Source organism: Ochlerotatus camptorhynchus, unplaced genomic scaffold, assembly GCF_037179485.1.
Source record: "Ochlerotatus camptorhynchus isolate MF236.1 unplaced genomic scaffold, CSIRO-AGI_Acam_v1.1 ptg000314l, whole genome shotgun sequence".
NCBI lineage: Eukaryota > Metazoa > Arthropoda > Insecta > Diptera > Culicidae > Ochlerotatus > Ochlerotatus camptorhynchus.
The window spans coordinates 3435667-3449903 of NW_027040802.1; positions in this window are offsets into that span (position 1 = coordinate 3435667).

The window sequence follows — 14237 nt, forward strand, 5'->3', positions numbered from 1 at the left end:
ATCAGCATCAAAACAACAGCAAAGAGTTATGGAAAATTTTGAAATCTTTATTAAAACCTAGTAATTGCAAACCGCGGTCCATAACTTTTAATGGCACATTAGAACAGTCAGAACCAGTAATTGCATCTATGTTTAATGATTATTTTGTCGAAAGTGTTTCATTGATTAATCAATCCATTGAATTGGTCGATGAACCTGACGAAATAAAACAGCCAGTTAATAGTAGTTGTAGATTTGAAGGTTTTCACCAAATTACTTTAGATGAACTTAGAGTTATTTGCTTTTCATTAGGAAAATCGGCTGGAGTAGATAATGTTAATTCTAGAGTTATTCAAGATTGCTTTCATGTCATTGGCCACATCTTGCTGGACCTTATTAATGAATCTTTGCAGACTGGACATGTGCCACAAATTTGGAAGGAATCCTTAGTGGTTCCTATTCAAAAAGTTGCTGGAACGATTAAAGCCGAAGAGTTTCGTCCCATCAACATGTTGCACACATTAGAGAAAATTTTAGAACTTGTTGTTAAAGGCCAGCTGTTGGAGTATTTGAATAGCAACTCTTTGTTGATACCAGAACAATCAGGATATCGGGAAGGTCATTCCTGTGAAACTGCGTTGAATTTGGTGTTAGCAAAGTGGAAAGACAACTTGGAGCGTAAAGATACGACTGTTGCTGTTTTTTTGGATCTGAAACGCGCTTTTGAAACAATTTCTAGGCCCTTACTGTTAAGTACAATCAAGCGCTTTGGAATTACGAGTACTGCTTATAAATGGTTTGAAAGCTATTTATCTGACAGAACTCAACGGACTGTTTTTAATGATTCTGTTTCCAGTCCCGTGGGGAATAACCTTGGAGTGCCCCAGGGAAGTGTATTAGGGCCTCTTTTATTTATTATGTATATTAATGATTTGCGACGCGTTTTACGATTTTGCGACATTAATCTTTTTGCAGATGATACTGTGTTATTCATTGCAGCTAAGGATTTAGAAGTTGCCGTCTCACATTTGAATGAAGATTTGCGTTCTCTAAGTAGATGGTTGAAGTGTAAGCAGTTGAAATTAAATACAAGTAAAACTAAATTCATGGTAATTTCGCGGAACCGAGTAAATGATAATGTCTCCGTGGTAATTGATGATGAGGCTATTGATCGCGTTCGGGAGATTAAATATCTTGGCGTGATTATTGATGACAAACTTAAGTTCAACTCTCACATTGACAATGTCATCAAGAAAATTGCCAAGAAGTATGGAATTCTATGTCGACTGAAAAACGATTTAACTATTGCCAGTAAAATACAGCTATACAAATCAATCATCTCTCCTCATCTAGACTTTTGCCCATCCATTTTATTTCTAGCCAATGAAACACAAATATCGAGATTACAGCGTTTGCAGAATAAAATAATGCGTTTGATTTTGCGATGTAATAGATTCACTTCCTCAACTTTGATGCTGGACGCTTTAAAATGGCTGTCAGTGAAGCAAAGAATAGTTTATTTGACTATGGTGTTCATTTTTAAAGTAGTAAATGGTTTGCTGCCTCGATATTTGTGTGATCGAATTGAAAGAGGAAGTGATTTTCATAGATATAATACTAGAAACGCGGATGAAATAAGAACACCACATTTCTTGACTTGCGCTTCACAGAATTCATTGTATTTTAAAGGAGTAAATGTTTTCAATTCGATGCCTAGACATATTGAACGTGCAACAACATTAGCAGAATTCAAGAGACATTGTATTTCACACGTTAAAACTGTCTTTTGAACAGTTATCCAGTGATTTTTTTTTTTTTTTTTTTATGAATGGACGAAGTATGTATCTTGACGAAGTTATTTATAACGGATTATTTTGTATGGATAGCTGTCATAACGACTTTTTAATAATTATTGTAGCACTGCAAAAACTATTTTGTTCGCCACGATGGTGATGATGGATTTTTTTTATATTTGAATTAAAGTAGTAGTTAAAAAAAAAAAGTAGTAGTCTACAAAGGTTTGAGCCTCGCGCGCGTATTACGGATATAGAGGACTGAATTTAACATTTGATAAAAAAAAATGCAACTTTGAAGCTTATTTGGAAGATACTTTGAGTTAGTATTAAGTTTTCTGGCTGAATGTCGGGGGTTCGTGAGCATTCCTGACATTGCTGAAAATTATAATAGCATCATTGCGGGGTTGCTAGTGTATAGGATGCTTTGTTGATTGTTCATTAACTCTTGATTGCTTGTAATACTTATGAATATTCTAGGTGGACAAAAAGGCGAACTAAGAGGTGGACGCCTAAGCTTTTTCACATTTATGTATATTGCTGTGAAGCAACTGTAAAGTCTAGAGGGAATTTATATCTGTAACTGTAACCAGCTCGTTTTTGTTTGCTAACCTGGTTAAAATGTTTATATTTAATTATCTTAAAGATAAATCGTCCAGCTCAAACCTTTGTAGGGGTAAGAGGTGGGACCATCATCATCATCATCATCATTCTATTCAGTGGGCTGTTTTTGGCATAGTCTGTTCTTTGATTGTTGATGCTAAAAAAAATTCTATTCCGCAGTGAGCGAGTGGGAGCATAAAAATTGATATTTTCCAAAATCTCTGGGCTGTTAACTCTTTGCGAAATCACATCGTTTATAAAAGCAATCATTGCGAACTCTCCCCGCTTTTTGAGCTCATCTAAATTAATTAGCATACAACGCGATTCATAAGATGGAAGTGGAAAACTCGTCCAACCCAACTTTCTTAGAGCAAACAACAAGAACTGCTTTTGAACTGATTCAATGTGGTTTGCATGTGTATCATGATATGGAGCCCAAACTATGCTACAATATTCGAGAAGAGGCCTCACATATGCTACGTAAAATGTTTTGATTGTGTAGGGATCATTGATGTGCAAACTAAATCTTTTAATGAACCCAAGCATGTTGCTTGCTTTGTAGATAATGTTATTGTAGTGATCAGCAAAAGTCAACTTGGTGTCGAGGATAACACCTAAGTCTCTGACTTGATATGATCTTTGGATTGTTTTCTGGCCAAGAGTAATTGTGTTGTGTATTACAGCGTGCTTTCTTGTGAACGATATAGAATTGCATTTGTTAATATTTAGTTCTAACAAATTTTTCTTACACCATGTGTAAAAAACGTCAATTTCATGTTGAAATATTTGAAGATCAGGTGCTTAAGATATTTCCATGAAAAGTTTCATGTCATCAGCATATATAGAAACATGAAGAAATTTAAAAATATGTTCTATATCGTTGACAAATGTGGCACACCAGATGTTACATTAACTATGGTGGACAGATTTCCTTCAAATCTTATCTTTTGCGTCCGCCTTGATAAGTACGACTCGATCCATTTCAGTAGCCTAGGATTGAAGCCTAATTTGGAAAGCTTATAAAGCAAGAGTGGTATTTAAACTCTGTCAAATGCTTTACTAAAATCAGTGTATAGCGTTTCTACATAAACGGTGTCCACGATGAAATTGCCACACACAAAATTGATTCGCAAAATTCGAGTTTTCATCCGATTGCCATCAAATTTTCAGGGATTGAGAAATAACTATTAAACTTCATTTTACCATTTTACTTGTATTTTATTTACAGTCCATACGCAAATGCCCGCACCTTGACCTTAACCCCAGCCATAAGATTCTGCACAACCTGTGAATCAACCGTTTTTTGCATGTAAACCCATACTTTCTTCAGTTCCTCGACTGTCTTCACTACCTTAGGTCGTTTAAGAAGGTGCTGCTTCATAATCGCCCAGTACTTCTCGATGGGGCGGAGCTCCGGAGTGTTGGGAGGGTTGAACATTTTCGGCACGAAATTGACCTTATTGTCCGCATACCACTTCAGCACGTCCTTGGAGTAGTGGCATGAGGCCAAATCCGGCCAGAGGATTGTTGGGACGTTGTGGGCCTTCAGGAGAGGAAGCAGCCGCTTCTGGAGGCACTTTTTTATGTACACCTGTCCGTTCATCGTGTCCTGGGTCACGAAAGGTGCACTCCGCTTCCCGCACGTGCAGATGGCTTGCCAAACCAGGAATTTCTTCGCAAATTTGGACATCTTCTGAGTGCGGACATGCTCCAGAACGCTGAACTTATCCTTGGCCGTGAAGAACAGGTTGCCGGGGATCTGTTTGAAGTCGGCCTTCACATATGTTTCGTCGTCCATGATGCAGCATTCAACTTTCGTCAGCATGTTGAGGTACAACTTCCTGGGACGGGTTTTGGCGGACTTGTTCTGCTTCTCGTCGCGATTAGGGGCCTTTTGTACCTTGAACGTTCGAAGCCCAGCCTTAGTTTGGCCTTCTGGACAAAACTTCGGCTTAGGTGCAGCTTCTTAGCCACATCCCTAACGGAGGCGTTCGGATTTCGGTTGAAGACCCAACTGCGCGGTTGTGATTTTTGGTGTTGTACGGAATACTTTTTCCGGGCTACAAATGGTGAATTGACAACCTGGGAAGAGCGTTTTTCCTATCTCTGGTCCTCACAAGTTCCTACCTCACACCTCCCCGTGGTGTAGCCTGGGCAATGTTGTCCTTCTGACAATAGCAAAGTGAGGGGGTGCGACGCGAACACTGGCGCGGTAACCATAACACGGCGATCGAGGAAATGCTTCGTCAACCCGCAGGAGTGCCAACCGGCACATTAGGATCGACGCCAGTAAGATTCTTATTACGGCATACTGGATACGGCATGGAACTATGGACACGACACGGCACAATGGATTGGATACCACGCTACAGGGCTGACAGTCGTGCTATTCTGCTCCCTAAGTAAAGAAGGGTGACACCTTCTTGAAATGGCGAGTGGGCTAATAGTGCGGCTGCCCCCGTCCCGGTAAAACCTTGGCAGGCCTCCGGATACGTTCAAAACTCGTCACCAATTGGTGATTGGTGAGTAGTAGACTCAGATGTAACATTCCTGACTTACGCCGATCTGGCTCTGAACACGGCCCCCATGAAGGACCGTGTCAACCCTAGCATGGCCTCCCTGCTTGCATAGATAACCATGGGATCACGATAGGCGACTACATACAACGAGTGGAGATAGCGGCCCGGAGGGGGGACCCAACAGAATGGAGAAAAACGGAGAAAAAAACAAAAAAGAAGAAAATGAGAAAACCCAAAAAAAAAATATGAAGGACGACGGCAAGACGCCAGAAATTGAAAACGGAGGAGCGAACGTGTTAGCAAGGAGCGGGATAATGCAGAGATCACCAGTGTTGAACCTGAAGGCCACAGCGAGTTCCAGCAGCAGCAGTAAGCCCCAAGGTGAGCAGCAAGGACACCAAGGAGAGCTAGGTCTTATGCTAAGCCAGATGTTCACACCGAAATCCAGCAGTAGCACACCCCAAGAAGGATTGCAGCTTGGGAAGACCAAATTGATGGAGGTCAGGAGGAGGATCAATGAACTCCATGACTTCATCAAGGATAAGAGCAACGTCCACAAGGCAATAAAGGAAATGGTGACGGGCATCAAATCCGCCATTATTGCTGCCGAACGTGAACAGGATGCGCTGAGGACGAGGTCCGTAACTTCCGAAAGGGCACTGATCGAGAAAGCAGAGTGCTGATTGAACCAGCGACCGAAACGGATGTGTTTTGTTTCTTCTGTGCTTTTTTTTGCTGCTGAAAACCTTTTCGCATGCGTTTTGTTCTCGAGTGACTGGAGGTGAACTGGTGATCGCATTTAAAAGTTTTGAATACCGTGCGTGATTTTTTTTTTTTTTTTTTTTTTTTATCTCTTGTTGCTTATGCAATGGTGCTTGGTGTGGTCTTGCGTTTTTCTTTGTTGCCCCGTACAACCTCTATCACGCTGATATATTTTTCTGTTGCTGCGATGAGCAACTTCTTTGTGTGGTGTTAAAGAAGACAGTCCGAAAATACATGACCTTGATTATGCGTGGAGTGCGTTCTTTTGTACGTACGAGCTAGAAGAGCGTTATCAGTGATTGCGGTGGTTCAAGGAAAATTAAATAAAGCACTTCTGAAAACATGACGCTGCAAAGTCTCTAGGCCAATCGGGTGAGATCTTTCCATTTTATCTATTTATATTTTATTTTTTGTCACTGATTTATCAAATGCTCTATATTGACGAATAGAGTTGCCAAATCATTCACCCTCCCACTAACACAACTCTTTCCTTCCTGTGACACCTATGAAGGTAGTATGGGTTCCCTGCACCTTCTTAAGTAGATGTTGGATTAACTTTCCCTCCCTTCCCCTGCGATTGTAAGGATGTGGCCAGGTGTATAATGCGATGCTTCTATTGTAGATTTTATTTTCGTGTGGGGAAAATCACTAATCCCAAGTGATATTTTCTGCGTCAACACTCGATATTTTCTGCAAAACGTATTAGTTGACCATTATATAGCCACCCACGATTTGTACAATCGCATATGCTATGCTATGCTATGCTATGCTATGTACGGAATACTTTTTCCTTCACTTCTGGGCTTCCGATCGGTGGTCAACCGTTCCTCGAACCGCTTAATCACTCGCGACACCGTGGAATTCGCGATTCCCAACGTTTTAGCGATGGAACGATGCGAGAGATCCTTGTTCTCGTGATGAATGCGCAAGATTTTATCACGCACGAGCTGTTCTTTCGACTCCATTTCCGCGAGTTTTGATCACAGGACTTTAAAACTTGCAAATTTTCATTAAATTCTACCCAACGGTTAAAAAGTTAGAGCAATTTCATAGTGTGGTAATTTCATCGTGGACACCCTTTAATTGCCTTTATCCAATGAGTTTAAACAATATGACACAAAATGTATCAAGTTGGTAGCTGTAGATTGTCCTTTAACAAATCCGTGCTGTTTGCTAGTAATTACCGACCTAATCTCTAAGAATACATTATCATTAATAATGGATTCGAATAATTTAGGAATGCTTGATAATATAGCAACTCCACGGTAATTTTTTATATCAGACTTTTTACCACTTTTAAAAATTGGATTTAAAAATGATTCCTTCCAAATCGGAGGAAGTACGCACGACTCCAAGGATAAATTAAACAGCCAGAAAAAAGGGTTTGCTAGCTCCTTCGAAAGTGATATAAAAAAATGGGGTAAACCATCCGGTCCAGCACCTTTTGAAGCATCCACGTATAATTTCCTTGAGAGCTAAATTGTCCACTGCGATGTTCTTCATTGGCTCGGGGAGATACGAAAAATATTGATAATCTCGCTCATTATCATCATGAATTGTATAAACGTCCTGAAAGAAGTCAGCAAATAAGTTACTAATCTGAATAGGAGTATTGCCCAACCTACTGTCTAATTGCATTTTTGATGGATAGCTCTTGGATTTTTGCTTTTCTTTAACATAGTTAAAAAAGGATTTTGGGTCTGACTTAATGTTAGTTTCAATCTTGCTATTGTGTTCCTCATATGCATTTTCAATTTCTAAATTAAGTTGGTCACAAATAGTAAGATAAAAGGTAAAATTTTCATCATTTTTGTTTCTCTTGTACGCTTTATGAGCTTTCTGCTTTCTGTGTCTAAGATTTATTATCTGTCTATTGTACCATATTGGTGTTTTTGCATTGACTTTTTTCTTTTGCTTCACGAAGTAGAACCTCCACGAGGCGTCCCATCATTAGTTCCATCATTCGTTGAGTCGCAGCGTTGAACCTGACTATTGGCCACGAAAAGGCTTGCCAATACACATCAAAAATCGACTACATACATCATTTGTTTATCTCAAATCGACGGAAGACATTCCGCGCAACTACCATAAACCGGACTAGTTCATGTTGACCTTCGTCAAGCATCGTCTACAATTTGGACTTCTACATCAACACATGTTAGGCTGCATTCAGGTTCAATTGGCTAAACTTGGTGAGTTCGTTCCATTTTGTAATTTTTTTATCTTTTCAAACCAGTAACATTGGGAGATCAACTTTTTGTGGTGCTTTACTGGTATAAGATCTACTGTAACCGTTGGTTTCTTAAATCGATTTGCATTAGCTTCGCCAAGTGCACCACCTCCTTTAAAAACACCTTGCCTTATGCAAAGTAGTGCTGCCACCTATGTGTCAGTAGACGGTGTTCATTCAGTAGTCGACCTAATTAGACTTTCATTATTCTTACACTGTAAATGCAGCATAAAAAAGGAATATGATTCACGAATGAATAATATTGGTTTTGTCAAAAAAAAGGGAAGCCCCAAGAACCTTCTAAATACCGCCGTCCAACCAATTCTTTCTTTCTGGCTCAAGACTTCGAGATAGTTAGTAGTGCGCGGCGTGTTCTTAAAAATCGAGTTAGTTGTCCGAAGTGAAAAGTGTGATTTTTGAGTAATATTTAATTCTTTTATTTTAGGAAAGTTAGTAGTGTGTAGTAAGGGAGTTAGTGTTTCGTTTAGAAGTAGTGTTAGTAGTGTGTAATAAGGTAAAGAGTTAGTTATTTGTTAGTAGTGTATAAACTAATTGTTAGTGTTACCTTATTTAGGGTTCTGTGTAAAACAAAGCCAACGTGGTCCCTTTCCGTTAAGCGGGTCTTACACGTTGAAGATCGGAAAAAGGTAAAGTTTTATATGGTTAAGATTTCCAATTCGACGCGGAAATTATGGTGTATGTGTGTGGTTGGGACTAATGGCTGTTTTAATAGGCCTGACTAGGCCTTTTTCCGTCCGTTGTGCACAAATCGGACATTTATTTCCAGTTATACTCCCAACTTGGACACACGTGAACGCTATACGATTCCCGGAGCCAGAAATCAACCCTGCGTGTACTCCCTTGGAGACAACGGCAGAAGCGGGAAATTCTCGACGTCCAAGTTGTGGATCCACGTTCGGTATCAAAATGGCGATGCAATAGACAATAAGTCCATTGTAGTCAGATCGACGCATGGTCAGGGAAACCATTGCTGTGGTCATTGTTAGTCGCCATTCAAGGATGCCATCATAACGCCTAAAACCACCGTAAGCCACCATCACCGTAAGCCACCATCACCGTAAGCCACCATCACCGAAAGCCACCATCACCATCACCACCGAAACCGTAAGCCCCCGTCACCGATAGTCGGTACCACCACCGTAAGTCACCATCATCACTACCACCACAGTCCCACCACCAAAACCGTAAGTCGCGCTGGTCCAATTATTAAAACACAAATGAGCATGCAAGAACAGAATAGTACGAAGACAAAACACATAAGTTAGTTGACATGTATAGTAAAAAGGAAACAGATAAAACACGTGATCACGTAGGATTTTGTATGTTGTAAACCATCAAAATAAATGTTCAAGTATCGAGGCATGATTTCTAAATTACACATTACAGCTTTGTTGATTTATTAAGAAGTAGATATTTCTAGAATTTCACACATTTCTGAGTTATTCGTGTTTCGACGATGAAAATTCACCCAATGCTAGAATTTCCCACCCCTCGCTTTCTGAAATCTTTCCGAGGTTAGATTTGGTGAAACTAATGTATCTAGTTGGATTCAACCCTGATGAACCTTTTAGCGTTCATGTTGTTCATGTTTCTTCTTTATGCTAGAAGGTGCAGTGTCAGAGAGAGTTAACATGAAACGACCCTGTGAGCTTTCCTTTATTCGTTTGAATTAAAGGAGGGTATAGAAAGGAGTAACACTACCACCGAACCATAGTCGTGGCAACTTCAACCTAGGGAATCAGGATTTTCCAGTAATTAAAGGATTACATTTTAGTGCCTGTTACTTTTTATGACTTGATAATAGTGACAAGACTCGGGTAGTGATCACCGCCGTTATGCATTTCTATATTGTATATTTCTGATCAAAAATATTATTTATGTTCATAGAGTTTACATAATCCTTTTCCCTTTGTCCCCTTTGTCCTTCTCCTTTTCCTTTCCCTCTTCTCTTTTCAGAAAGCGAGTAATGGCGCTATAGCCATAAGCCATAAAAGGCTAGGACAAGAGTTAGTGCTCATGTCCCAACCGTCAGAAGAAAATGGAGCATCACTTAACCTTTCTAGCTTTGATGCTTCCAACATATCATATAATTACCAAAATCGGAACGTACGGTACGAGATGTCCACGTTTCATCCATTTATAGGATTCTGAAGTATCGTGTTTAAATCTTCGATTTAAACAAGCCCGATATTTTCTGAATCACCTTGCCCCTTAAATGCTGCACAGTATGCCTGGCCGTTTTTAATATGTGTGACGCATCTTTGATGTGAAACATATATCAAATAGACAAGAAAAATTATGGAGGTATATCCATCAATTTCCAGGATGCTTTCAAGAACTGTCTGTGTTGGTGTTAGATTAGATTAGATTAGACTTTTGACGTAGGACTACGTCTTTGATTTCTATATGGGGGTACATTTTGTGGAAACCGAAAATGGAACATGTAACAAATTAAGAAAGATTTTGAACGTTAATAACTCAGCTGCCCCTGGTCCAATTTCAATAATTTTATCACCAATCGATCAGAAATATCCAAATGTTGATTTTCAACAAGTAACTGTTGAAAAACTGGTAAATGCCCAGCATTGTGCAAAAGCGTCGAATTATGCATATGCTGCTTCCCCAGCACAGTCGTCAGAGAGTAGTAAGTAGACGAAACAAGTCGAAGTGGCATTCGCCTCCGATCCTCGGGCGCGTGCGAATAGGGAGGGTGGAATTGCGTAATATTTTGCACACTCATAGCCATACTCAGAACCACACGCTCCCAATGACCACACCACTGTGTGGTGGTGTTCGGTCGTCGAAATTAGTAGCAGCAGCAGCAGTGCTTTCGGCGTGTGGCGTTGAAAATTGTTCTCCAGTAACAACGAAAGGCTGCCTGCAAGCAGCGAGCTGCAGAGCCCACATAAGCAACCATCAAAGGAGGAAGAAGCTGCACCGCTATGCTATGGATCGGAATCAGTAGCTCTTCGTGAGTCGGTCATCTATGCCAAACGTGTCAGCCTCGCTCCAAACGACATACAGCTCGACAGCCTCATCCGTGTTGAACACCCAGCTCAGAATTGCTCAACCATCACTACAAAACGGTCCTTTTCAGGGCCACCAAAAATTTGTTAAAGAGTATTATTTGGACATTGGTCAAGGTCATCAGTTCCCGCAAGCAGCTAGCTATCAAGGCTCAACCTTTCTATAGAAGGTGTGGAATTGTAGGCCTGAATATATTGGTGCAATTAGCTTTCCTCGGCTTTCATTCCGCACGATTCGTTTCTTTCGTTTAATCAATCACCCTTAGTGACGTCGAAAAGATTATTTCAATCGGCGCTTGCATATGAAATTTAATGTGGATTATAGAATTTATGAATGGTTTGCCACTAAATGTTGAGATAATTTATTGATTATTGAATTATCACACTGTATACCATGAAAAAGCAGCTTGTTTGTGATTTTTTGCCTGTTTTCAAGTAAGGATTTATCATAAAAAACAAATCGCCAGCTGGTATTTCCCGGCGAGTTTACAGATAAATAAAATCAAACAAAATCATCGTGCAGAACTAGCTAGGATTTGTTTTACTTCATATTTCACAAAATGCTTTCGAGTGTTAAGACATCGTCTCCCGCAAAGTTTACATTTTTCCCTCTACCAACACATACATCAGGGCTAGATAGATCTCCACAGGATATATAGAATCCACGCAATTTCAAAAAAATCAAAATGCACAGCATTACGAAAGAGGTCAAGTTTCGACCAATAGCAGATAGATTTTAATTCTAGACAAGCCAAATGATTGAAAATGTATCTACCAATCTGCTAAAATGCTGCTATTGAAAAATACCAAATGTCCAACTGTTGCAATGATGATCAAAATTATCACCGAATGTCTGAAAACAGCGCATTCCCTAACACAGACTTAAAAATCGAATTCGATGCGGTCCCACTGAACGGTGCTCATTCAATCATCGTAAGTGGTGGTGTTCAGTCCAGCAGCAGCAGCAGGAGTGCTTTCAACAACAACAACAACAACGAAAGGCTGCCTGCAAGCAGCGAGCTGCAGAGCTCATATGAGTAACCATAGAGAAGGAGGAAGAGGTCCCACCGCTAGGCTAGGATCGGAATCAGTAGCTCGTCGTGCTCAGCTCAGCATTACTACACTTTTTCCTTGTTTCAAGATCATTCTCGGTGGACAAAGCCGAGTCTTGTCACTATCAACAAGGCACAAAAAGTAACAAGGACTAAGATGTGTTCCTTTGATTACTTTAAAATCCTGTTCCCCTAGTTTGAAGTAGTCAGGACTAGGAATCTACCACAAAAAGGTGATTTACCCACGTTACGCGGCTAGGATTGAACTCAGACCCATTGGGGTGAGAAAGTAGTCACGCTTACCATTACACCATTGGCGCTGGCAAATAACAAACTTTTGAAAAACATGCAAGTAAGTGTTAATTTTATCACTATTTTCATGAAATAGTCGAACAGTCGAATAATCAGTAATCAGTATCACTTGGTTGCGCATCGTTCTGCTTAAACCTGTACAGTTATAAAAGAGCACTGCTGCTGCGCCTGCGCTCATTTTCGCATCAACGCCGTCCGCTGCGGATCGTTCAAAGTAGTGGAGAACAGCCCATAATGGAACTCTGGGGTAAAATGTCCACTTGAGCATGAGCATGAGCATGATTGACCGCCCACGGTTGCTATTCTGTTATTGCCAGACCAGCTGTAATTACACAGAGAACCAATAGACGATGCTTGGGACTAGCAATCATCCTCAATGTGTAAAAACTGGTGATCTCAAACAAGGCAATACCAGCGCCGGCCGCGCCCGAACACAGGTCAAGAAAGGAAGGGGTAGGAATGTGTTGACGTGACACTCGCTTTGATGGAAGCCGAGAACACCTCTGCACTTCCACGAGGAATCACTGGGATATTGGGTAGGGTTGGGTTTGCAGCAGGGTTCGTTTTGGTAAACGATAAGCTGAATTGATGTCCTAACAATCATATAACGCGAAGGAGCTTGGGATTGAACCCACGGTCTTCTGCTCAGTAAGCAAAAACGTTTGCCACTAGGCAGACGAGCTCCTTTTTAATCGGCGAGTTGCTGTTATTAACATGTAGTCATGTTAACAAATAAAACGATTGACGAATCTTGAATGTGGATGGGCTTGAGATTAGACTCATGATGTTCTGCTCAGTAAGCAAAACCGGTTGTTCTAAGGCCACCAAGCCCCTCATATCACATTATAGCGTTACTCAGCACGGCACCGACGACAACGAAAAGTTTTACAAAATACACGATAAAGAAGCCATACCATACATTTTTAATATGAAAGGACCTGGGACCACGTTTTTCTGCTCAGTAAGCAAGCCACTGCAACCGACGATCTTTAAAATCCTAAAAGCTACGAAAGAGGCCTTCATTAAGATCCATTTTCACGCGACGTTAAATGTTTCGATTTTCTCTTTACGCATGGTTCAGGCAATCATAACAAGCTATGACCGACGTGACGATTGTTTAAGACCTGGTGGTTAAACAAGCTATTCAAATGAAATTACGTTCTCGAATTTCACTTGGCATGTAATGAACAACAGAAATACGCGATAATTCATATTTTCAGCGGTTGGTGGTTGATTTTAAATATACTAACGGTAATGCCTACGACTACGACGGCGCCTGCGACAACAACAACAGCGAATTTGTAACTTACCATTTGTCTAGGATAAACATCTTTGCCCGGCACCTCCACTGGTTCTCCATGTCCGCTATCTGTTACTGTTTGCAAAATATCTAATAGCAATTACCTTTGTTGTAATACTTCCTGTATTGCCATGGTCATTTGGGAGGAGGGTCGCATCTAGTGCTTTCCCCAGGAACCGTGCACGGCCACCAGCTACTGCCCGTCCAGTCTTGGGCGTATCCAGCGAGGCATCCTTCAGATTACTTAAAATCTCCGACACTCAATGCAAATCGCTTTCACATTTACGCTAGTTACAAAAAAAAACACACCCGTGCAAAGAAACGGATCAAATAAACGTCACTCTCGCGAAAGCACACCCGTCGTCGTCGAACAGCTTTCTGGATCTTTAGTTGCCTCTGTGATATACTTACTTGCGGCATACTATTTTGGGAGTGTATATGAGCGAGTACCATGTACGGTAGCTCATCTCTCATCGTGATGGTGGGACATAGTAGACAAATTAGAGAAAAAACAAGGAGGTATTAGTATTAGTTATATGTAAACAAACAAACAAAAGAAGAGAAGAGGAAAGAAGAGCAGAAACATAAAAAAGGGGATAAAGTAGATAACAAAGAAAAGAAACGTAGGCAAATTATTAGA